Source organism: Diaphorina citri, unplaced genomic scaffold (assembly GCF_000475195.1).
Source record: "Diaphorina citri unplaced genomic scaffold, Diaci psyllid genome assembly version 1.1 scaffold136, whole genome shotgun sequence".
Classification (NCBI taxonomy): Eukaryota; Metazoa; Arthropoda; class Insecta; order Hemiptera; family Psyllidae; genus Diaphorina; species Diaphorina citri.
The window spans coordinates 37,783-65,303 of NW_007377573.1; the positions used below are offsets into that span (position 1 = coordinate 37,783).

General features: G+C 35.4%; 1 long non-coding RNA gene across 1 annotated transcript; it reads right to left on the minus strand.

The window, feature by feature from the left end:
• LOC113465634 lies at positions 1-27,146 on the minus strand. The gene is made up of 2 exons (XR_003390277.1): positions 26,870-27,146; positions 1-164 (listed from the first exon to the last, which is right to left on the minus strand). It is a non-coding gene; the product is annotated as an uncharacterized LOC113465634 (long non-coding RNA).
• Between the last annotated feature and the right edge of the window lie 375 nt (positions 27,147-27,521).

A 27,521-nucleotide genomic window follows, 5' to 3' on the forward strand; every position in this document is an offset into this window, starting at 1 on the left:
CGATGGTGGTGAGGAGGTTGTTTCACTGAGTGATGAGTAACTAGAAGATCGACTGGACAAAGGTTCTGGACTAAGACTGGAATAACTGGCGGTGGAACTCAAACTCAGAGTATCTGCAGCTCTTGTCCTGTAAGGACTTAGCTGAACGTGTTTCAACATCTACTCTGAAACAAAGAAACAAAAATGCTCTTAATATCTATATTGTGGATATTAAAACAACCAATAAAAGGATAATCTACCCATATACGAGTAAAGGGTTAGATTTGGATATCAATTTATCATCGATGAATCTTGTTACAAAGCAAGTGGCAGATCTCGAAAGCTGCATTGATTTAAAATTGTTTTTAAAACATGCATAGTGCGTCATGCTCGAGTAACACCTTACCTACTTCTGTAACCAGTCATGATGACATTTTCTTCCCATGCATATCGTCATAAAATCTGTAACCTTCGGCAAACCACAGGAAGACAAATTTGGTTTTCAAGCCCTTCCAGATGAAGTTCAATTTCAAGACACAAACAATGTTTTGGTACTTGAAATCAATACCTGTTATGATCTATTGAATTCCAGTGATCTCAGGATATGAGATGTGAGAAACATAATGAGCACTACGCTTTCTCATTTTTGTAAAAGATTTTCCACGTACCTACGATTATTTTACCTGGAAGCCACAAAACCAGGACCCGTGAGGCTATTAAAAGCGATCCTGTGATCTTTAGGACTTTAGGTCACATCCCCCGCGGTCATAATAATCAGAGAGGAGTCCGGACCACGAGATAAGTATAGTGTGGAGGACAAGGTAACCCTTTCGGAATTCTCTGGCTTCCCATGTTCTTCCTAAAACTTCTGGTTTATTGATATTGATATAGGATTCGAATATCCCTTGAATCAGTGAAATTCTCGAGCGGTCGTCTACAAGTTTTGAAGAGACTTGTTATGAATGAAGTGTCAATGTTGGATTTTGATTAAAAATAGAAATTCTGTCATTGATAAAAGAAAGCGTTTAAGTAAATGTTTTGTAAAGAATGTGGATAGGTTTGTAATATGCAATTCTCTGAACTATACATGCTTACTTTATACAAAGAATCTATGTTTGCTTTGTATTTTACTAAAACTGAAGTGGAACTGTAAATTGATTCTGAAAAGATTAAAGTCAAGTGGCGCTTAATCATTAATAGGTAGGTAAGCCTTCAATAGAACTGTTGGTGAAAACCTGTCAATTTGAAATATGTTATGTTATATTTACCTGAGATATTCCGGGAAAAAGTTCCAAATAGGCATTATCTATAACTTGGTAAACAGGCACGCTATTACATAATATTACAATAATCAATATTTACCTGATCACAAGGGAAACTGATTGTACATGAATTACCTATTTCTAGACAAGTTCATTGGTCTGGTTGTTCTCTAAAATTCGAATTACCTAAGTATGCTTCCGAAGAATACCTAGAATCTCAGAAATCATTAGCTTTTTGATGGTATTAAAAATGGTGAAAAAATGTCTTAAAGAACTTAAACTTAAAGTCAGATAAAAACTTAAAGCCAGATAAAGGTTAGTTAGAATCAAGGCGAATGTAAAAAAAAAAAATTAAATGGTTCAAGCTGCAAGATGACTGTCACCCAAAAACAAAAGAAAGTAGGTAGGTAACTAGCTACATAAACATACTCTTGTATCAGGTGGGTTTTATTCAAAAGTTGAACTCCCTTCGGATATGCTTCCATTTCTATTAGATTGTGGTCTATAAAGCTTAGCTCAAAAGTGTTGGACTTGCATGATGGTTTGGTAGTAGGTAATCAAAAGCAATTACCTAGTTATATCAGGAAACAGGGAATGCCTTACATATATTCCCTTACATTCCCAAGGAACGCTACAACCTTACAAAAGCAGGATAGACTTAATTCCAAAGGGTAAACGCCAAGGACCTCATTTCGCAAAGGAATTTTCACACATTGTTAGGCGCACAATTATAATTCTCCAATTGAGTTGTAAAACAATTCAACCTTGGGCGGATATTAAGGAGAGTCCGCAGTTCGCATCATTTCGAGGCACACAATTATAATTCTCCAATTGAGTTGTAAAACAATTTAACCTTGGGCGGATATTAAGGAGAGTCCGCAGTTCGCATCATTTCATAAATTGTACATGAACACATGTTGTGCTGTATGGACAATTAGATATTCTAAATAATGTAAACAAACATAATTTATTCATTACAGTACTCATGCCGTGCACATGCGCATGCGCAATGTAGGCACAGCAGATGTTCCTTATCTAACACAACTAGTCAACATTGATCACTAAGACAGCAAGTTCATAACTTGGATCTTCAATGTTTACAAGAAGTTCAAGCGAAGTTATTCAAAGAGATAAAGTGAGAATGAATCAATCAACTAATATGTAGAGTTGTAGACAGGTGCTAATGACACAAACATGTTTGACTATGGAGTTCAAAGAAACATGACTCACTTTGTGTCAGTTCCTAATAATAATTAGCCAGGAAGGTAAATGACTATTGACTAATTTACCTATTTAAAGACAGCACGAACCGTCTTAAAACAGTCAGAAGTGTTGGCCGTGCACATGCGCAATGTAGGCACAGCAGATGTTCCTTACACAACTAGTCAACATGGATCACTAAGACAACAAGAAAGTTATTCAAAGAGATGAAAGTGAGAATGAATCAATCAACTAATATGTAGACAGATGGTAATGACACAAACATGTTTGACTAAGGAGTTCAAAGAAACATGACTCACTTTGTGTCAGTTCCTAATAATTAGCCAGGAAGGTAAATGACTATTGACTAATTTACCTATTTAAAGACAGCACGAACCGTCTTAAAACAGTCAGAAGTGTTGTGTACCAGAGGCGGCATGTGCTAAAGATCATAGAATGTCTCACCATTTCTGATCCATCTTGTCACTAAGTAGGAGTCTAATACTTACTCATACAATGACGTATTATTGCAAAAAAAAAAAAAAAAAAAAAAAAAAAAAAAAAAAAATTTTGGAGTTTAAAAAAAATTTTAAATTCTTAACAAAAACACCCTAAGAGAGGCCCCACGAAGGACAAGAGATTGTTAAAGTGGGAATATTTAAAAAAAAAAAAAAAAAAAAAAAAAAAAAAAAAAAAAAATTATGAGAGTTGAACTAAATTTGTAATCTCTACACATACGTCAGACGTAGGGAGATAAAGTAGAGCTGTGTGAATATTTAACAGATGAGTTCTAGTCAGAGTTGAAAACAATGTGGTACTAATTATTGTTATAAAATCTCAGACGTTGTCTCTATATCAGTAAGAGAAATGTTAGCAAAAGTAATGAGGAATTTGCACAGATGGTCGAGAAACACTCTGGTAGTATTGAGAGTGAGGGATTGAAATGAAAGCTCTAGAAGAATCATTCCTTCACCCTTGACTATCTTTGTGAAGGACTGACCTCTCCAGCCATGAGGTTCAACTTTTCAAATCTTCGAAATCATATTCTCATGGAACAGTCAAGTATGTAGATCTGATGAACATTTTGTTGATATAAATTGTCTTGATCATTCTTTCATAGCCTTATTTTTCACTATTATACTTCGCAAGATTTTAGCTAGCAATGGCATCAAGAGAAAATAACTTCAAGAGATTTTCAACAGTCTTCTGAAGAGAGCTTTCTTCCCATGACTTCAATCCGCTATGGGAGATTTCCAAGACACAAAGTAAAACACGATCAAAGTTCCATTGAACTTGTGTTAACCATCACCATCAATGCAGACAAACATGATGTCATTTTCTTCAGAACAACTCCACAGTCCGTAGCATTATAATTTCTACATTTTCTATTTATAGGGAGAATCGCCAGAATATCGTTTTCTCAGCAAATCAATTCGTTGTTTAGTTTTAACAAGAGACTTATCTTGAAGACCGGTTCAGCAAGCACCACTTGTTGGATTCACTTGTAGGTACACTTGCTAATAGCATTGGGTTCACTATTATTTTGCCATGGGTTTTATTATCGAACACAGCGGAGCGCGAAGGTTAAGAACCTGTGATGTTAAACTATTGGCAATTGACAAGCTCCGTGAAAAACTGTTTGAAGGAATGTGAAAATTGGACATCGTGGAAATACTGTTGTCCGTGAAGATGATGATCATGATGTGGACATATCTATCTTCAGTTTTTTCCATATCAAATTCGCTCCTCGCAATTTGCTGTTTTGTTATAATGTTGGTCTTATTTCTTTCGTCGAGATCGTATGCCGGATATGGCATGGTAATCTAGCAAAACCGACTGGTTTGGTAGACTAGACTAGACTGCTTTGGGTTTGGGTTTGTTGTTCCCTAGAGTCTTAATTTGTTGTTAAATGTTCTCTTACTAATGGAACTTATTGTACTATGGAAGAACGTCTGAGGAGATTTTCTCGTCTATCTGGCAAGCAAAAACCATCTTCATCTTCCAGTAGTTAGAAGATACATGGTAAGTAATGAGGAAAAGGTTTGTAAGGCGACTTTGCCTTGGAAATTGTATAAATAGAGAGAAAACGGTATCTTACATTCTTCACTAATAAATCGCAAGCTATCTTTTCATCTGAGGTGACAAGGAATATCAGCACTTGTCTTATTTCTCGTTTGGTAAGTTTAATCTCAGTATAAGTTCTGCAGATGTTGTCATGTTAAAATCCCAAAGAATTAAATTATGTTCCGAATATGATTATTTAATTTATGTTAGCTAATACACGCTTGTTAAATTAATATGTTTTGGTCAACTTCTTCCATACTATCTACACTTATGTCAAAACAACTTACTATGTACATCTTTACACGCGCTGAATATCTCTAAAAATATTCACAATTTCCAAGGCAAAGTCGCCTTACAAACCTTTTCCTCATTACTTACCATGTCTCTTCTAACTACTGGAAGATGAAGATGGTTTTTGCTTGCCAGATAGACGAGAAAATCTCCTCAGACGTTCTTCCATAGTACAATAAGTTCCATTAGTAGGTAAGAGAATATTTAACAATAAATTAAGACTCTAGGGAACAACAAACCCATAGCAGTCTAGTCTAGTCTACCAAACCAGTCGGTTTTGTATATTTATTAAATATGTTGTTGAATTGCTCACTTCTTACTATCACCGCTACATGTTAAAGTTCAACAACATTTGCTACCAATTGAGAATCCCATGGAAAATACATACTATAGGTACTGGTCGTTTTGACTTCTCGAGAATCACGTTCAACGATATTCTCCTCTAAACGAATTATCATATTAAGATTGACATGAGCTAGTAGGAATTGCTCACTTTTTACTATCACCGCTACATGTTAAAGTTCAACAACATTTGCTACCAATTGAGAATCCCATGGAAAATACATACTATACTGGTCGTTTTGACTTCTCGAGAATCACGTTCAACGATATTCTCCTCTAAACCAATTATCATATTAAGATTGACATGAGCTAGTAGCTGTTCATCCAAGATGAATGGGTATTGTTTTAAAATGTCAGTCATGTTTCCAAGCAAAGGATGTGTCAATGTCACGAACCCAACACCTCTACTAAATCCGGCCACAGATGAATCAAGATAACAAGATACATCAAACACGTCTGCTGGTTATGGCTCATAATTTAAACTCCCAATAAAATGACGACTGGTATATTTTATTTGGATAAATCACCGGACAGATTGAGTAAAAACATCCGGTCAACACTCGAAATTTATGAATAGTGGTTTTCAAAGATATACAAACTCGTATTTCATTATTTCATTTGAACTATACTTCGTTGCATTTTAATCGAATTTTCGGTACCTTCCTACGTACTTGATTTAAAAACAGATATTATTTGTGGTCAATCAGTTTTGGGAACTAATAAAGTCAGTCTTAATTTTTGCACTGGACCACACTCCACAGAAGTTTTTCTCTTGCGATCTTAGATCTTAAACCCACGAAACAGGTAGGTATCTTAATTAATTCAGAAATTAATTATAAACAAAAACATAGCAAAAAACTCATTTTTACAATTGACTTCATATCAGTATGAGACTAAGACTAAGTTGTGAAATCCATACAAGTAGTGAGTTTCCTGTTTCTTACTTTAAAAGGAACTGTCCGCTTCTAACGGTTTCATTAAGCAATGAACATACATGTCATTCAAGTCATGTGGCTAGTTCAATCAAAGAATCATACAATTTGACGTAACTTCGTAACTATAAACCTATAGGTATCCAAATCAAATCATATCTACAATGGAAAATGTACATGAAAATGTTAATACAACCTGAAGTGATATTGTTCTATTAGAAAGGTCCCCGGTACCCATATTCTGCCACAATGTAGGTAAACACCCATAAATCAAATGATCAAAACAATGGCTAGTTCAATCAAAGAATTATACAATTTGACGTAACTTTGTAACTATAAACCTATAGGTATCCAAATCAAATCTTATCTACAATGGAAAATGTACATGAAAATGTTACTACAACCTAAAGTGATATTGTTCTATTAGAAAGGTCCCCGGTACCCATATTCTGCCACAATGTAGGTAAACACCCATAAATCAAATGATCAAAACAACAGGAACAGATATTTGAATATCTTCTAATAACAAAATCATAAAATTAAATTTATGTTATCTGGAATGACTTTGGGGTGTTTTGTGCGTCCGTCAACCTACCGCAGTTAGGACCCGTGAGGCTATTAAAAGCGATCCTGTGATCTTTAGGACTTTAGGTCACGTCCCCCGCGGTCATAATAATCAGAGAGGAGTCCGGACCACGAGATAAGTATAGTGTGGAAGATAAGGTAACCCTTTTGGAATTCTCTGGCTTCCCATGTTCTTCCTATAACTTCTGGTTTATTGATATTGATATAGGATTCGAATATCCCTTGAATCAGTGAAATTCTCGAGCGGTCGTCTACAAGTTTTGAAGAGTAATCAGAGAGGAGTCCGGACCACGAGATAAGTATAGTGTGGAGGACAAGGTAACCCTTTCGGAATTCTCTGGCTTCCCATGTTCTTGAAGCATGTGGATAGGTTTGTAATATGCAATTCTCTGAACTATACATTCTTACTTTATACAAAGAATCTATGTTTGTTTTGTATTTTACTAAAACTGAAGTGGAATTGTAAATTGATTCTGAAAAGATCAAAATCAAGTGGCGCTTAATCATTAATAGGTCGGTAAGCCTTCAATAGAACTGTTGGTGAAAACCTGTCAATTTGAAATATGTTATGTTATATATTTACCTGAGATATTCCGGGAAAAAATTCCAAATAGGCATTATCTATAACTTGGCAATCAGGCACGCTATTACATAATACAATAATCAATATTTACTTACCTACCTGATCACAAGGGAAACTGATTGTACATGAATTACCTATTTCTAGACAAGTTCATTGGTCTGGTTGTTCTCTGAAATTCGAATTACCTAGGTATGCTTCCGAAGAATACCTAGAATCTCAGAAATCATTAGCTTTTTGATGGTATTAAATGGTGAAAAAATGTCTTAAAGAACTTAAACTTAAAGTCAGATAAAAACTTAAGCCAGATAAAGGTTAGTTAGAATCAAGGCGAATGTAAAAATAAATTAAATGGTTCAAGCTGCAAGATGACTGTCACCCAAAAACAAAAGAAAGTAGGTAGGTAACTAGCTACATAAACATACTCTTGTAATAATAGTTCATTCAAACTTAGATCGGTTCACATCGGAACTCAAAAAATACACATTAGCTTCGAAAACTTCAAATTTAAAAAGACCAGACCACATTCTCAAGATCTCGAAAGCCCCTAGTGCCACATGTGGTCATTCTAAGCGTTGTACTCAGCGCCCACTCAACGTAATCTCAACTTGAACCCCGGACCCATGAACCAAGCATCCTAGCATCCACCCACATGGGATTTATATGAGGCTATATAACCATTCCGATGACGCTAATCACTTTGATGATAGAGAGATTGGATTCCACAATGTATTCGTTTAAACTCGATTTCCTCTAGGTCAGACCATATAACCATTCCGATGACGCTAATCACTTTGATGATAGAGAGATTGGATTCCACAATGTATTCGTTTAAACTCGATTTCCTCTAGGTTATTTGGAAGTTATTTGATTTTGATAAACTATAAATTTTATTGATCATTCACTAATGGGGCAGGGAGGAGTATTTTGGAGAATTTTTCCGATTTCCGTAGCTCTTATAAGGTTTTGATAAGATATTTGGAAACTTTGGAGCATTTTGTCAGTTGTTTATTGACTTCTATTTATTATTTTGATAAATAATAAATTCTATCAACAATATTGAATGTTTATCTTTATTATCAACGTCAAATATGGACAGGAAGTGTCAATGTTTTAAAATGTTAAGAATGATGGAAAAAAAACTACAAGGATGTCTCATATTGTCAAATATAAACGAATGCCAGCATCTTCAAAAATAACGAAGCACTCCAAGCAGAGAAGCGGATCTTGGATATTTGTATCCGTGTCTGCACTTCTTACAAAAGGATTATCCTGCGCTCAACATGAGAGGCGTTCATAAATTTATCCAATTTAGATAACAAAAGATATTGATTCTCCCAAACACTCTCATCCGGTCATGAAATGTTTCCATTAATTAAAGACATCCTGGAGACCTCCTGGACTGGAAACTGGGAACAATGTCACTTGTAGATCTCATCTGATTTATTTGGTAGGATCTGTCAAAATGGTTTGGAGAAGTGACTCTAGAAATCTCGAGTTTCTCGATAATCAATTTGACATTTTTCGGCAAGATTCGCCAAGTCCGGTAACTAAGATTTTTGTGGATGTGTTTTAGCTGAAAGCTCTTATAAATAATTTACTCACTACAAAAGTTAAAATGGAAGACTACTCAATAGGAACGTTGATATTATTATCAGTAAAGGTGTTAAAACTCCAACAGGAAACGATCGAAATTCCTGGAAACAACATTATAACACCGCGATAAACAATTTCGTAAGGGGAAATATTTGGATTGATAGGTAAAGTCAAATCACTTATTACTACTCCGTAATTCACTTGTTATCCCTTGGTCAGAGATCATGGTGTTGGTACAATGTGTTTAGAACTGCCAGCAGCTGTCTCTACGTCACTCTACGATGTAATGGAAATTTCCTCCTGTTAAGATCTTGAGATCTCTTGAGCATCTTAAAGAAAGCTCCTTCTCTGCCAGAAACTGAATCAACAAAATTTGCAAACATCTTTTGGCTTTATCTATGAGTAGAATATCATGGGCTCTCCCGGATTATCGTCAAGTACTAACATTGTTCCGTCAATTCGTATTATGAAGAAGTCTGCCTTGAGCAGCAAAGGCAGACGTTCCACTCGGGGAAATTCTTCAAAGAAGTACTAGACTCAGCATCTATCGTGATAAGATCATTATCAGATTGGTGTCTGTAAAGCCCCAACAACCACAAGCGAATTTCACTTTCTGTCAGCGGAAAAATATGCCAGTGTGCTGTTATTAGTTCGTTAAGTAGTTTTTTTTTATTAGTTTATGCTTTATGGTAGGTGTATGAATTTTATTTCGATAAGTGAGTAGCTAAATATTGTACTTAAACACAGAAATTGGCAGTCTAATAATACCTCAGTCATATCGCGTGTAAACAGGTTGGTCAGTTCATGGGCAAGGGTACATACTTATGTCCAGGGAATTACTCGATAATTTGAGCACTACATACTCAATTAACGCGCACAGCTGTATATGTAGTACTAGTGTAGAGAATGTAGAGATATACAGGTATACTATGAGTTCCATAAGTTATACTCATTTGCTCATGGCTCACGATTTGTCAGCATGATACGTTCTAATTGTATTTTTATTAGAATGATCCGTGTGTTATGTACAGGGGCTTTGGGTATTCTCTAGGGATAATCTGTCGATGCCTACTGTCAATGATCTATTGATATTGAGGAGATGAAGATAAATAGTTTTCAGCAAAATACACAATGAAAGTTTTAGTTTGTTTCCCTCAAATTTGTAATGAAAATGATGAATCCACGAGTAGTTTTGGGAAATTAGTGCAGTGGGTTGAGCAAGAATGCAGTCTTTTTACTGCACACTAAATAAATCCTACACTTCCTTCTAAATGTATCCCACATCGTTACTCTATATTTTCAAGCTTATCTTTTATTAAGGGTTCAAAGAAATAAATGAAATTGAAAGTTCTCTCATTGAAGTGATGAATATGAAGCAGGCATGTAAAGACGTACTTCTCTCAAGATACTCTCGGCGGCACGGTGCCGGATTATTTAACTTTCAGAAAATAAACACGGAGAAAACATGCTAAACACTACTCTAAACGCGAACAATTATTGAACACATCCTGTGAGGATTACTCTCTCAAGATACTCTCGGCGGCACGGTGCCGGATTGTTTAACTTTCAGAAAATAAACACGGAGAAAACATGCTAAACACTACTCTAAACGCGAACAATTATTGAACACATCCTGTGAGGATTACACCGCAAATTAGTTCATTGTATCATTGTTCTACTTTCCTCAAGATACTCTCGGCGGCACGGTGCCGGATTGTTTAACTTTCAGAAAATAAACATGGAGAAAACATGCTAAACACTACTCTAAACGCGAACAATTATTGAACACATCCTGTGAGGATTACTGCAATGACCGGAGCAGAGGCATGATCCCGCGCGGACTGCGGATGTATCAATTAAGCGAATTTATTCTAATTGTAATAATCATAGATCTACGAGTTGAACCAGATAGAAAGTCCAAATTAAGGAAGAAAAAACCTCAATTAGAACCCATGAAAGTGGTGGAGACCTCATTAGGTTAGTGCTGGAAATGGCAACGAAAGTGTTTGCCAGAAGGCCCAGGGAACTTTGGAGAATCAATAGTGGATGCCGACAACAATTGGAAGCAAATGTACCCTCAATTAGAACCCGTGAAAGTGGCGGAGACCTCATTAGGTTAGTGCTAGAAATGGCAACGAAAGTGTTTGCCAGAAGGCCCAGGGAACTTTGGAGAATCAATAGTGGATGCCGACAACAATTGGAAGCAAATGTACCCATCTGGTAAGGCTGTGGTTAGCCACGCTAGTAACAAGTTATTATTAGTTAAAATTTGCTCTTTTCCAAACATTTCGGGCATTATACATAAATGTAACTTTGACTCAGCCCTTGCTTATGGAGCCAAAATCTGAATTCTACTTGATACCTTATTTTCCTGCATTTGAATTTCTAATCATTACAGAATAGTAAGTAGGTGTAAGGTACCATGCATTATTCAGTTGACATTTTATTTGCATTCGGTATTCCTCATTTTTGAATACAAATTGTACGATACCGTTGTATGACTTCAGCTTGATACCTTATTTTCCTGCATCTGAATTTCTAATCATTACAGAATAGTAAGTAGGTGTAAGGTACCATGCATTATTCAGTCGACATTTTATTTGCATTCGGTATTCCTCATTTTTGAATACAAATTGTACGATACCGTTGTATGACTTCAATGGTATATTCACGTATGATCCTACAAGACGAATCTCAGGATCCAGACTAAAGACGGCCAGACTATGTCCGAGTGTTAATCTGTTCAATATGACTTCTATGGTATATTCACGTATAATCCTACAAGACGAATCTCAGGATCCAGACTAAAGACGGCCAGACTATGTCCGAGTGTTAATCTGTTCAAAGGTGGTCCAATTCTTTGTCCGTCATGATTATGTAAAACAATAGACTCCCCAGTCCTGAAGTTCTGAATCCTGATACCATATTGAACAAGATCATAAAGTTTCCTCCTGAACCTGATATCAGCTTGACGTCTCCACACCCAATAAGATCATGATCAAGCTGCGAGTCATTTACGTCTCTCTCTTCTCTTGGATTTAATTTTCGTTCTTCTTTCATGCCCAGTTTATCAATTTGATGTTCATTTACATCAAACACAAACAGAACAACTTTGTTCTTGAGTGTAGTACTCGTATGTTGTTGAAATGTTCCGGTATTTAAATCAGACTGGAGGAGGATTGTTTTCTGTTTTTGGTTTCTGTTCCCACAGTTATTGATACTTGGTTTGTTTTGTATAATTCATTGCTTCCTAGCTTCTCTATTGAATGTATTAATTTGAACGATTCAATGAACTTTGAAAGTTTGGTGTTAAATTTTTTAGAACATAAGTGCTGCTTCTGTGTAAAACTGTTCCCATCCAGATTCTCTGAGTAATGTTTAACCGACATAATAGCATTAAAAGCCCAAACTTATTTCAATGATTATTCATAATTACTTAGCTATTCCAAATATGAAATTCATTCAAGCTACTAAGATTAGTACCAACAATTTGAAAGCGGACTTTGAGTGTGAGCATGCAATTACTTAGCTATTCCAAATATGAAATTCATTCAAGCTACTAAGATTAGTACCAACAATTTGAAAGCGGACTTTGAGTGTGAGCATGACATGTTATACTGCCGAGAAAGGTTAGGAAAAGTATCACAACAAATCACAAATCATAACCGCAACGGTTATGATACTTTGTATTCAGGTTACCTACTCACCAAACAGTAAACAGCACTAGGAGCCAGGGCTCCGTAAAACAACGGAGAGATCTTATCAAGATTTCTATCTGGTCCCTATTGTCCTCGAGATCAAATAAAAACAGTGATGCGTAAAACAACGGAGAGATCTTATCAAGATTTCTATCTGGTCCCTATTGTCCTCGAGATCAAATAAAAACAGTGATGTCTCACTTACGACTAGAACAGAAACTTTGACACATTTTTTCTGGGTTTTATAGCCAAAATCGTAATGAAGTTCTGTAGGATATAGGATTTTATATGTTTGACACGATTAACGTACACTAGAACAGTATAATGCTAAATGCTATTAGGATCCTCATGCCAAGAAAATAGATTACCTATTTCTTCTGTGGTGATCTGGTGGTAGCATTTATTTGTAAAGTTAGTTACCTACATAGACTTCACATCTAACAGCAAAAGTGGTCAAATTTTCCAGTAAAGTTTCCTTGAGTTGGAAAAGAACTACACAAGTCTATGATGACGATTACACAAGACTATTTCCTATCCCATTCTGACTGTATCCGATAAATATGAGCACAGGTTCATTTTCCCTCAAGCATTCTGTTCTCTATTGATAATACCTTTACTATAGCGGGGTATAAATAGGTCCTAATTGATTAAGCCTAGAAGAAGGGATCAAGGAATTCCATGGGTAAACATAATGGGACTCGGAGAGGAAATAAAAAACACTTCCACAATAAAATTTTATTCCTTCAAGAGCAATCATCTTCCTTTGATAAAAACTTAGACACCTTTTTTCGTTGGGTACAATCCAGGGTGGGTTGAGTGAGATTTTAATAAATCTAATCCAGCAGGATTCAGGATTGTAGGTACGTTAATTTAACACGTACGGATCCATCGGATTAGGTGGTTCAACTTTTAAGTTTCAAGGGAAGAGCCCAACACGTAAAATCTTTTAAGTTTCAAGGGAAAGCCTATGGAAAAGCAAGGGCTTTCGTCCTGTCACCAAACTATTTTTCTCTTCAAGAAACCCTGTATATCAAGGGATCACAACTGTAGTACCGAATAGAAGCAATAACCCAGTCCCCAGCACAATGCATATGATTATTATTAATGACACACCCTCACGGATCAATCGGATTAGGTGGTTCAACTTTTAAAGAGCCCAACATGTAAAACTTTCAAGTTTCAACGGAAAACCTATGGAAAAGCAAGGGCTTTCGTCCTGTCACCAAACTATTTTCCTCTTCAAGAAACCCTGTATACCAAGGGATCACAACTGTAGTACCGAATAGAAGCAATAACCCAGTCCCCAGCACAATGCATATGATTATTATTAATGACACACCCTCACATACAATACTATCAGACCTAATGGACCATTCTTCCTTCGCCTTGACAACAGGAGAAGTTATTTCATTGAAATTCCGGACTAGACTGGAACAGAATTACATTACACAATGACTTAGTGGGTTGCTACAATGCTACATCCTCTGGACTCTGGAGGGTGTTTTGAAGGAATTTTGCAGAAGGGTTCCTGAAAGCCAAGTTCAGTGGATTTTTTTTTTCCTGAACGGATTTCAAAGAGCAATAGTGAACTTTAGAAGATGTTTCTTCAGATCTAGATGATTTTGAAGATCAATTTAAAATAAGTTGATTCGAAAAATGAAACAAACAGCTCCAAAACCAACTAAGTAATCTACATAAATGAAAATACAATGCATAATGCAGAGCTGTGATACATATGATTGTGACCTTAACGGAAGCGGGTGTTTTGAAGGAATTTTGCAAAAGGGTTCCTGAAAGCCAAGTTCAGTGGATTTTTTTTCTGAACGGGTTTCAAAGAGCAATAGTGAACTTTAGAAGATGTTTCTTCAGATCCAGATGATTTTGAAGATCAATTTCAAATAAGTTGATTCGAAGAAAAGGTCCAAAACCAACTAAGTAATCTACATAAATGAAAATACAATGCATAATGCAGAGCTGTGATACATATGATTGTGACCTTAACGGAAGCGTTCAAAGAAGAGAAAATGACAGGTCGTTAAAACATCAAAGGGATTATGAATACGAAACCTAACAACTAGGATAATAATTATATTAAAATAAGAACAATTAGAAAACAAGGAGCTCTTTATGATTATAATAACAGAAGACAAGAATAACATTTCTGGGACTCATATTATTTGTAGAACAAAAACTAAAGGGGCGTAAAGTAAGAACTTGTTATGGTTAAACTATTGGCAATTGACAAGCTCCGTGAAAAACTGTTTGAAGGAATGTGAAAATTGGACATCGTGGAAATACTGTTGTCCGTGAAGATGATGATCATGATGTGGACATATCTATCTTCAGTTTTTTCCATATCAAATTCGCTCCTCGCAATTTGCTGTTTTGTTAGAATGTTGGTCTTATTTCTTTCGTCGAGATTGTATGACGGATATGGCATGGTAATCTAGCAAAACCGACTGGTTTGGTAGACTAGACTAGACTGCTATGGGTTTGTTGTTCCCTAGAGTCTTAATTTATTGTTAAATATTCTCTTACTAATGGAACTTAATGTTGGTCTTATTTCTTTCGTCGAGATCGTATGCCGGATATGGCATGGTAATCTAGCAAAACCGACTGGTTTGGTAGACTAGACTAGACTGCTTTGGGTTTGGGTTTGTTGTTCCCTAGAGTCTTAATTTGTTGTTAAATGTTCTCTTACTAATGGAACTTATTGTACTATGGAAGAACGTCTGAGGAGATTTTCTCGTCTATCTGGCAAGCAAAAACCATCTTCATCTAAGTACCTCAATTAGAACCCGTGAAAGTGGCGGAGACCTCATTAGGTTAGTGCTGGAAATGGCAACGAAAGTGTTTGCCAGAAGGTCCAGGGAACTTTGGAGAATCAATAGTGGATGCCGACAACAATATTGGAAGCAAATGTACCCATCTGGTAAGGCTGTGGTTAGCCACGCTAGTACCAAGTCATTATTAGTTAAAATTTGCTCTTTTCCAAACATTTCGGGCATTATACATAAATGTAACTTTGACTCAGCCCTTGCTTATGGAGCCAAAATCTGAATTCTGCTTGATACCTTATTTTCCTGCATCTGAATTTCTAATCATTACAGAATAGTAAGTAGGTGTAAGGTACCATGCATTATTCAGTCGACATTTTATTTGCATTCGGTATTCCTCATTTTTGAATACAAATTGTACGATACCGTTGTATGACTTCAATGGTATATTCACGTATGATCCTACAAGACGAATCTCAGGATCCAGACTAAAGACGGCCAGACTATGTCCGAGTGTTAATCTGTTCAAAGGTGGTCCAATTCTTTGTCCGTCATGATTATGTAAAACAATAGACTCCCCAGTCCTGAAGTTCTGAATCCTGATACCATATTGAACAAGATCATAAAGTTTCCTCCTGAACCTGATATCAGCTTGACGTCTCCACACCCAATAAGATCATGATCAAGCTGCGAGTCATTTACGTCTCTCTCTTCTCTTGGATTTAATTTTCGTTCTTCTTTCATGCCCAGTTTATCAATTTGATGTTCATTAACATCAAACACAAACAGAACAACTTTGTTCTTGAGTGTAGTACTCGTATGTTGTTGAAATGTTCCGGTATTTAAATCAGACTGGAGGAGGATTGTTTTCTGTTTTTGGTTTCTGTTCCCACAGTTATTGATACTTGGTTTGTTTTGTATAATTCATTGCTTCCTAGCTTCTCTATTGAATGTATTAATTTGAACGATTCAATGAACTTTGAAAGTTTGGTGTTAAATTTTTTAGAACATAAGTGCTGCTTCTGTGTAAAACTGTTCCCATCCAGATTCTCTGAGTAATGTTTAACCGACATAATAGCATTAAAAGCCCAAACTTATTTCAATGATTATTCATAATTACTTAGCTATTCCAAATATGAAATTCATTCAAGCTACTAAGATTAGTACCAACAATTTGAAAGCGGACTTTGAGTGTGAGCATGACATGTTATACTGCCGAGAAAGGTTAGGAAAAGTATCACAACAAATCACAAATCATAACCGCAACGGTTATGATACTTTGTATTCAGGTTACCTACTCACCAAACAGTAAACAGCACTAGGAGCCAGGGCTCCGTAAAACAACGGAGAGATCTTATCAAGATTTCTATCTGGTCCCTATTGTCCTCGAGATCAAATAAGAACTGTGATGTCTCACTTACGACTAGAACAGAAACTTTGACACATTTTTTCTGGGTTTTATAGCCAAAATCGTAATAAAGTTCAGTAGGATATAGGATTTTATATGTTTGACACGATTAACGTACACTAGAACAGTATAATGCTATTAGGATCCTCATGCCAAGAAAATAGATTACCTATTTCTCCTGTGGTGATCTGGTGGTAGCATTTATTTGTAAAGTCACAGCAAAAGTGGTCAAATTTTCCAGTAAAGTTTCCTTGAGTTGGAAAAGAACTACACAAGTCTATGATGACGATTACACAAGACTATGGCGAAGACTTCGAACTTACACTTTGTTATGAATACAGAATCTGATCTGACTGCTGACTCGTAAGTATTTACGAGTACATAGTACTTGTAGCAATAGCAATTAGCTAAGATTCTTGGACAACAAATTACTTGATAAAGATTAATTATCAGTCAATGTTATCAGGTTATCACAATCACTATATTGCCTACAAACACATGAAAAACTACAAGGTTATTGAGCAAAAGTCGCATTGTTTTTACAAAAGATGTGCTAATCAGTTGAAAGAGCGCATACAAGTGTCAAGTGATAAAGAAAGACATCACTCTTGTTGGGAAGTGTGATTTGTTATCTCGGTTATTACAGTCACTATTACGTGCCATAGTACAAAAAGACACAATAGTCAATAATAGATGTGTAAATGTGTGCGAGTCTTATTTATAGTATTGACGTAATGGTATAGTAAGAGATGAAGAAGTTGATAGTGAACCATTCAATAATAACACCTGTATTTTGATAGAGTTACGAAAATTGGCATTCAAGTGGAAGAGACATACACAATTAGGGATGTGATGGTTAGTTTGTGGATACTATAGGTATTGTAGTGCTAAAGAGCATCTTTAAGAGCAAAGGCTAAGAGAGCTTGAATTTCCTAGCATTTTCTTTTGCTTAGAGAACTTGGATTATTGTATCATTAGACTAAAGGCAATCAAGTTAAAGATGAGCAACGTTTTATTTTAATGTTATCAGGTTATCACAATCACTATATTGCCTACAAACACATGGAAAACTAGAAGGCTATTGAGCAAAAGGCGCATTGTTTTTACAAAGGATGTGCTAATCAGTTGAAAGAGCGCACACAAGTGTCAAGTGATAAAGAAAGACATCAGTCTTGGGAAGTGTGATTTGTTATCTCAGTTATTACAATCACACTATTACGTACCATAGTACAAGAAGACACAATAGTCAATAATAACACGATGTGAAAATGTGTGCGAGTCTTATTTATAGTATTGACGTAATGGTACTTGGTATAGTAAGAGATGAAGAAGCTGATAGTGAAGCAGTTAATAATATTTTGATAGAGATACGAAAATTGGCATTCAAGTGGAAGGGACATACACAATTAGGGATGTGATGGTAAGTTTGTGGATACTATATGTGTTTGTTATGCTTTAAGAGCAAAGTCTAAAGATAGCTTGAATTCCCTAGCATTTTCTTTTGCTTAGAGAACTTGGATTATTGTATCATTAGACTAAAGGCAATCAAGTTAAAGATGAGCAAATTTGTTATGCTTTAAGAGCAAAGTCTAAGAGAGCTTGAATTCCCTAGCATTTTCTTTTGCTTAGAGAACTTGGATTATTGTATCATTAGACTAAAGGCAATCAAGTTAAAGATGAGCAAGAGATCGTTTTATTTTACTGGTTTGCCTCGTAATACCCTGTATTGAACTCTCATGTTACTCATGTATTGCTATTCAATAAGAGCCATCCAACACGTGCTTTATGAGTAGATGTACTGCAAGATCATGCCATTACTTGGCAATTTGTTATACGCGTCAGACACTTGGCAAGTTTATGATTATATCTGGCAAAATCTTAATCTAGATGTAAGATAAGCCGAATAACAGTTCACACTTGGTCAGATTTGTATTTGGCAGTCGGGTTGATTCGAATTTATCTGAACATGTTAAACTGAACCTATCAATTTATCATTTCAAGCTACATTGAAACATTGACGTGAATGTTCTTCCTCTTTGTGAAGATCTCTTTTTTGGCTAACCCTTGGGTCACTTCATGTTCTAGTGATACAAGATTATCCATGGTGGAGCGCTTGAAGCGGCCACCACTTTGACAAGGGTTGAGAGATCCATTTTTTTCCAGGAACCAAGACAGGTACATAGTACTTGTAGCAATAGCAATTAGCGAAGATTCTTGGACAACAAATTACATGATAAAGATTAATTATCAGTCAATGTTATCAGGTAAATGTTTTTGTAAAGCATGTGGATAGGTTTGTAATATGCAATTCTGTGAACTATACATGCTTACTTTATACAAAGAATCTATGTTTGTTTTGTATTTTACGAAAACTGAAGTGGAACTGTAAGTAAATTGATTCTGAAAAGATTAAAATCAAGTGGCGCTTAATCATTAATAGGTAAGCCTTCAATAGTAGGTACTGTAGGTGAAAACTTGTCAATTTGAAATATGTTATATTTACCTGAGATATTCTGGGAAAGAGTTCCAATCAGGCATCATCTATCACTTGGCAATCAGGCAGTGTATTACATAATTTAATAATCAATATTTACCTGATCAAACTGATTGTATATGAATTATTTCTAGACAAGTTCATTGGTCTGGTTGTTCTCTGAAATTCGAATTACCTAGGTATGTTTCCAAAGAATAAATACAATCTCAGAAATCAATAGGTTTTTGATGGTAATTACTAATTACCTAGATGGTGAAAAAATGTCTAAAAGAACTTAAATTTAAAGCTAAATAAAGGTTAGTTAGAATGAAGGCGAATGTAAAAATAAATGAAATGGTGCAAGTTGCAAGATGACTGTCACCCAAAACAAATAAGAATAACGAGCTACATTACTTATTCAAGATAGATGGACCAACCAATTTTGTAATAGGTACTAGTTCATTCAAACTTAGATCGGTTCACATCGGAACATAACAAATGTACATATTAGCTTCAAAAACTTCAAATTTAAAAAGACCAGAACACATTCTCAAGATCTCGAGAGCCCCTAGTGCCACATGTGGTCATCGTTGTACTCAGCGCCCACTCAACGTAATCTCAACTTGAACCCCGGACCCATGAACCAAGCATCCTAGCATCCACCCACATGGGATTTCAAATTTGCTTTATTTTTTGCTGAAGTTGAAAGTCTTTTTACGAAGGTTGGAAGTGTTTGTAAATGTTTAGCTAAAGAAAAACATCAACATGGCATGGCAAATAAAATAAATAAATAATTTCACATTTTCAGGTCTACCAACTTTCGAACACTCTCTGTGAGGAAACATGAAGAAATATTTCATTGAAAAGAAATCACCGGACCTGATTTTTTTTCCCATACATGTTATATTGATTCTTTCTGATTAACATCATCAATAGCATATCAAGCATAGGTATCATATGAGGATGAAATTGTCGAGCCTGTTCGATTCTGTTGGACGTTCAGGAAAGCTGGTTGAACTTTACTTTATTTACTTATCCGTGGCTAAGGCCTTGTCGACCATATGCCTACTCCACTCTGTACCTCTATTGCGCTCGGTCTTGAGCAAGGCCCCTGCCAGGATTCAGGATCAGAAGCTTGTTGAAACTCAGATAAAGCATCGAAGCCATGAACAACGTCATGATAAAACAATAACTCCCACTGAGTGGCAAAACCATTCCACCAAAAGACCGAAGAGCAATCCTAGACCGGTTCTTCACATCTGTTCAAGTGTCTTCAAGTCTCGAGCATTAGATGATAAGCACTTGCCTTACCACTTATGGCTCTGATAGGGCACTCCGCGCTATTATTCAAATTAATAGAAACAGAATATGGCTTGCTATTATTTTTGCAACGAATTACAAAAGTGTGTTATTTTCATTATGGAGAGAAGTAGTCTCGCTTTGCTTTGAGTTCATTATAATTCTTATGAACTAGGCAAAATAGGACATTTATAGCGACATCTTAACCAACCAGAAATGGGTTCATATTAGGCAAATGGTAAACAAAACTTCAAAATTTGGGTATTATTAAAGCAACCAAACTACATTCCAGGATTCCAGTACCCATAGTAGAGTTATAATCGTAAAATGTTAAAATGTCACCAAAATATTAATCATTTGATATTGTAGGGATAGATCAAACTTGTTCATTCTTCAGTGGGCCGAGTTTACCCATCTCACTAATGTTACCTAATCTAAAAAGTAACACGGAGATAGCACAACAACTTGGTTCAAAAACTAGGAGTTCTCATTGTAAAAACTAGTCTCATTCCCTCGGTAATCATATTCTTTGAAGCTATTTCTGTTTTTACATAACTGTCAGGTAATACTGATATCGTGATTATCACATCTATTGGAAATATACGTTTACCTATGTCTTTGAAATCGCTAACTTGTATGAGTTCCTCAGACGTCAAAGGAAAACCTGTCTCTCAGATGATGAAAACCTTCCATTCTAACCATTAGGTCAAAGATTTTAAAATTCCAAGTACCAAGAAGCCAAAAACATATGAAAGAGTATCCCTTCTGGACATTGAAACTACCGGATCCAGTGATAACTGTAATGATGAACCATATTATAAAGTCCACAAAACCTTTATAAACGTAAAATGTCACCAAAATATTAATCATTTGATATTGTATGGATAAATCAAACGTGTTCTTCAGTGGATTAAGTTTGCCCATCTCACTAATGTTACCTAATCTAAACAGTGCAAGGAGATAGCACAACAACTTGGTTCAAAAACTAGGATTTCTCATTGTAAAAACTAGTCTCATTCCCTCGGTAATCATATTCTTTGAAGCTGTTTCTGTTTTTGCATAACTGTCAGGTAATACTGATATCGTGATTATCACATCTATTGGAAAAATACGTTTACCAATGTCTTTGAAATCGCTAACTTGTATGAGTTCCTCAGACGTCAAAGGGGAACCTGTCTCTCAGGTGATGAAAACCTTCCATTCTAACCATTTGGTCAAAGATTTTAAAATTCCAAGTACCAAGAAGCCAAAAACATATGAAAGATTATCCCTTCTGGACATTGAAACTATACAGGATCCAGTGATAACTGTAATGATGAACCATATTATAAAGTCCACAAAACCTCCCAAAATTCAACAAATTAGTAAAGCCACAGAAGTAGTCATGGAAATGGCCCGCGGCCCTAATGTACCTGCTACCTGGTAATTAAAGCTGGGACTATAGCTAATTAGATATGTTTGATATTCGATATCCAAGATATCATTAGCATTTCTTCGATTATATAAGGTTTGAAAGAAAGTAAGATCAATCACATTGGTTCATGCGGTAGCAGGACATAACACCGGTGATATAAAATATATTTGTTCGTCATAATCACCTCATAATATTAAGCGAAAACCAAGAAAGCTAGATGATTGCCTGTGATAACAAGTTAGTATAAAATCAAACATGTATTTGGTTTGTTTATACGAGCCTATTTAGATCATGATATTATATCCTACAGGATGGCTCATGAGACGATACAAACACGTTGGTGGTTGTGGTTGGTGGTCAGTAAGTAGATAAAAGAGTAGGTATTTAAACTGCAAACATTAACAGAAGATAAAGTGATTCATGTTTAGGTATATCCTCAAAAGAGTTCTGGTTAGTTTTGGTATAAATTTTATTGATCATTCACTAATGGGGCAGGGAGGCGTATTTTGGAGAATTTTTCCGAATTCCGTAGCTCTTATAAGGTTTTGATAAGATATTTGGAAACTTTGGAGCACTTTGTCAGTTGTTTATTGACTTCTATTTACTATTTTGATAAATAATAAATTCTATCAACAATATTGAATGTTTATCTTTATTATCAACGTCAAATATGGACAGGAAGTGTCAATGTTTGCTGGCAAGTTGATTATTTGATAGTAAAGACCTGAAATAACTAAAGCGCCTGCAAAAGTGCAACGAAAAAGTGATAATAAATTTATCCAAGCAGTTATGAACAGTTAAAAGAACCCATCACCATTAACATGCAGAAGAGACCCGGAGGTTTTATTTTTAATTGAAAAAAGTCAACGTCTTCCAAATCTGAACCGTATTTTGGAGAATTTTTCCGATTTCCGTAGCCCTTATAAGGTTTTGATATTAGGAAGCTTTGGAGCATTTTGTCAGTTGTTTATTGACTTCTGTTTACTATTTTGATAACTTTGGAGTATTTTGTCAGTTGTTTATCGACTTCTGTTTACTATTTTGATACAATTCTATCAAGAATGTTGAATGTTGATCTCTATTATCAACGTCAAATATGGACAGGAAGTGTCAATGTTTGCTCGTAAGTTGATTATTTCATAGTAAAGACCTGAAATAACTAAAGGGCCTGCAAAAATGCAACGAAAAAGTGATAATAAATTTATCCAAGCAGTTATGAACAGTCAAAAGAACCCATCACCATTAACATGCAGAAGAGACCCGGAGGTTTTATTTTTAATTGAAAAGAGTCAACGTCTTCCAAATCTGAACATTAGTTCTGCAAACAATATTCTCAAACATTATGGTCCGGTTGGTCGCCCAGAGGATTTGTTTGCGCAAGTTGATTATTTCATAGTAAAGACCTGAAACAACTAAAGCGCCTGCAAAAGTGCAACGAAAAAGTGATAATAAATTTATCCAAGCAGTTATGAACAATTAAAAGAACCCATCACCATTAACATGCAGAAGAGACCCGGAGGTTTTATTTTTAATTGAAAAAAGTCAACGTCTTCCAAATCTGAACATTAGTTCTGCAAACAATATTCTCAAACATTATGGTCCGGTTGGTCGCCCAGAGGATTTGTTTGACCTTTCACTGAGAAGACCTTGTTGGGAATGTTGTATCAGATGGTATCAACTTCTGGCGGATTTCGGTTCAAGTGTAATCTTACGCGTCAGACACTTGGCAAGTTTATGATTATATCTGGCAAAATCTTAATCTAGATGTAATATAAGCCGAATAACAGTTCGCACTTGGTCAAATTTGTGTTTGGCAGTCGAGTCAGTTCGAATACATCTGAACATGTTAAACTGAACCTTGCAAGTTTATGATTATATCTGGCAAAATCTTAATCTAGATGTAAGATAAGCCGAATAACAGTTCGCACTTGGTCAAATTTGTGTTTGGCAGTCGAGTCAGTTCGAATACATCTGAACATGTTAAACTGAACCTATCAATTTATCATTTCAAGCTACATTGAAACATTGACGTGAATGTTCTTCCTCTTTGTGAAGATTATATCCAAGATATCATTAGCATTTCTTCGATTATATAAGGTTTGAAAGAAAGTAAGACCAATCACATTGGTTCATGCGGTAGCAGGACATAACACCGGTGATATAAAATATATTTATTCGTCATAATCACCTCATAATATTAAGCGAAAACCAAGAAAGCTAGATGATTCCCTGTGATAACAAGTATAAAATCAAACATGTATTTGGTTTGTTTATACGAGCCTATTTAGATCATGATATTATATCCTACAGGATGGCTCATGAGACGATTTGTGAAGATCCGACTACTGGTAGGTACCTACTCAGTTATCTGATTCAATCTTGCTAAATATACACAACGTTTAATAAACCTACAGTAACATCAAGTCCAAATTAAAATTAAAAAAAGAAAAAAAAAACTTGAAATCTAGTTCGTCAGATGATGATATTCGTCAGTTCATTTCCAAATCAAATTCTTAGTGGACCTTAATCTGCAAATGGACAATTCCTGTAGGTTCTTCTCCATGGAGTGGGTAGCAACATTTAAGGCTCCAATCCTCAATTTCTACATCCGCAAATTACGTTGGTGTTGGTGGTCAGTAAGTAGATAACAGAGTAGGTATTTAAACTGCAAACATTAACAGAAGATAAAGTGATTCATGTTTAGGTATATCGTCAAAAGAGTTCTGGTTAGTTTTGGGCTTTGGCCGTTTGAAAACTCAAAATGCAATCAAAGAAATCAGTAGGCATAATGCTATAGCTATAATGTAAAAGATAGATTTCATAAATAATTCCCAAAGATTCCTCTTGAATGATACTGAAGTAGATTTTGACGGAATTCAAATTGAAATTCTCGGAATCTTGATCCACCCAGTAGACCGATAATCTCGGAGGCAAATATTGATCGTTGATTGATAGATTGTAACTGACATGTTTATAAGAAGTGAACCTCTTGATCAGTGGCGACTTGACCGCAGTCAACGTGTTGATATTAATTTCAACCACATTCATAGATTAGGAGAGACATCAAACCAATAGAATGATAATGACAGCATGATTTGCTTGTGCCAAATTGGGTAGTAGGGTAAGATTAATACATTAATAGGGATGACTAATGGCTCTGGCTTTGAAGTTGAAGAGAGTTCATTACTGGTACTTTGTTGTGTTGGGCTTCCATCTGTTTCAAATAATTGAAAATTAAACTGCTCAAAATAGTCCCTTCGCATCGGCTACATAGCACTCATAGCAGTGTACGCCACTAAAATCAAAGGATAAAATAAGACGCTTAGGGGAACACACGATAACAATATTATCAACATTCCAACATTATTGTTTTAATTTTTTATACGTTTGATTATTTGTACAATCCTTTTACTCAAAATTAATAAGAATTAATGGCTGGTGTAATAATCTTTTGATCAATGTTCTTGAATTTTGAAAAATTTCGAGAAATCTTCAACAGTAACATGTTTGTTGATATTAGGAGCTAAGGAGCTATTAGTATTAGGCGGATATGTCTGGCGGTCTGGCGGTTTTTATTTTTAACTTGAAAGTTAGCTATAATTTCATTTAAGAATAAAATTAGGTACTTATTAATACTGATTACTAACCCATTGTGACCCAAACAGTAAGAAAAGTTCTTAAAATATATACTATTTTCTTTGTTGATTGTTTCGAATATATCTAAGTATTTTGTAAATTTGGACGTTCATCTTCACTTACTTATTAGTTGTTTTCATAACACAATTGTTTTTCATAAAACAATTTTTTCCATGATTTTCCCTAACCAGTTGTAGGTTTTACCTAATACCTACAATCGCATATTATCTACCTATTCTACGGAATTTACTGGGTGTCATCCACAATTTTTTTTCATAAAACAATTTTTTTCATGATTTTCCCTAACCAGTTGTAGGTTTTACCTAATACCTACAATCGCATATTATCTACCTATTCTACGGAATTTACTGGGTGTCATTATACTACTTTCTTTGTTGATTGTTTCGAATATATCTATATAAGTATTTTGTAAATTTGGACGTTCATCTTCACTTACTTATTAGTTGTTTTCATAACACAATTGTTTTTCATAAAATAATTTTTTCCATGATTTTCCCTAACCAGTTGTAGGTTTTACCTAATACCTACAATCGGATATTATCTACCTATTCTACGGAATTTACTGGTGTCATGTATGGGGAATTCACCTTTGCTACTACTGGGAAATACCATTCATTATTATGATGACTAGGTTTTAACACATGGCTCAGAACTTTCATTAGTTCTTTCTAACAGGTGAAACACAAACGAAGAGGGTTAAAGAAAAAGTTGTGTGTCAGGAAAGTTTTCGTTTCGCCGGAATACGTAAAACCGCTTGAACCACAAACAATAATATCAGCAACATGCTTACTCCATACAGTCAGAAACATGGATCATGGATATCAGCGAAGTACTAATGAACACAGTGCCATAATACTCAACCAACAAAACATACATGAGTAATTGAGTATGTGTCAGGAAAGTTTTCGTTTCGCCGGAATACGTAAAACCGCTTGAACCACAAACAATAATATCAGCAACATGCATACTCCATACAGTGAGAAACATGGATCATGGATATCAGCGAAGTACTAATGAACACAGTGCCATAATACTCAACCAACAAAACATACATGAGTAATTGAGTACATAATATGTATAGGTATCATATAGGTAAGTACATCATGATTCATGATACCTTAGTAGGCATACATTAGAGAAGAAGAATATCTACATATCTAAATTAAAGAAAAGGTAACTAGTAAAATAATAGTAATAATAATGAAAAAAAAAAATTAATAAAAGATAATTTTGCTTTCATTAGTGAGCTAAAGCTAAAATTTATTTTGACAAGCTACATGCTACAATAATCAGACAAAAGTCTCAAACTTACCGGTTTAGCTGTAAAGGTTATCCAAAGAAATTACTCCTACTACTAGCAATAGTAGTAAAGGCAGGAACACACTTCACTCAATCAGCACAAAACACTTCACACTAGGGCTTATCCCATTTTAAAAAATGACAATTAATATTTATTTGACAATTAAAATAATATTTAAAAAGAAAAATAAAACGTGAAAATCACTGAAAAAACAACTCGTAAAAAAATTATTTAAAACACTATTTACCCACGGACACGCAAACCCTCGGTCACGAGTAATCCAACAACATCAGCGTCTAATCTAACACTGAACATTGCTCGTAGAATAACGTGTCTTTCTGATTAGGTATAGTGTAGAGGTCCAAACGCTTGGAATTTCAGTGATTAGTGATACCAAACCAAGTTCTCACTGCAGTGAGGGGGTGTACAGACTGTGTAGTGCATCTATAGCTGCATATGGAGTGCAGTCTTGGATCTCATGAGAACCACAGTCGTTCCATCTGTCTTGGGCCTGGAGATGTGAAGATTTTCGATCAGTTGGGATGCCCCTTGGCAAGGTCGGGATTTTTGTGTGTTTAGTGTTCCAATTTATTATTTTGGTCTTGATTTATCTGGATTGGTTTGGAAGTCAAAAGTTTTTTATCGTCTCAATTCACTAATCCAC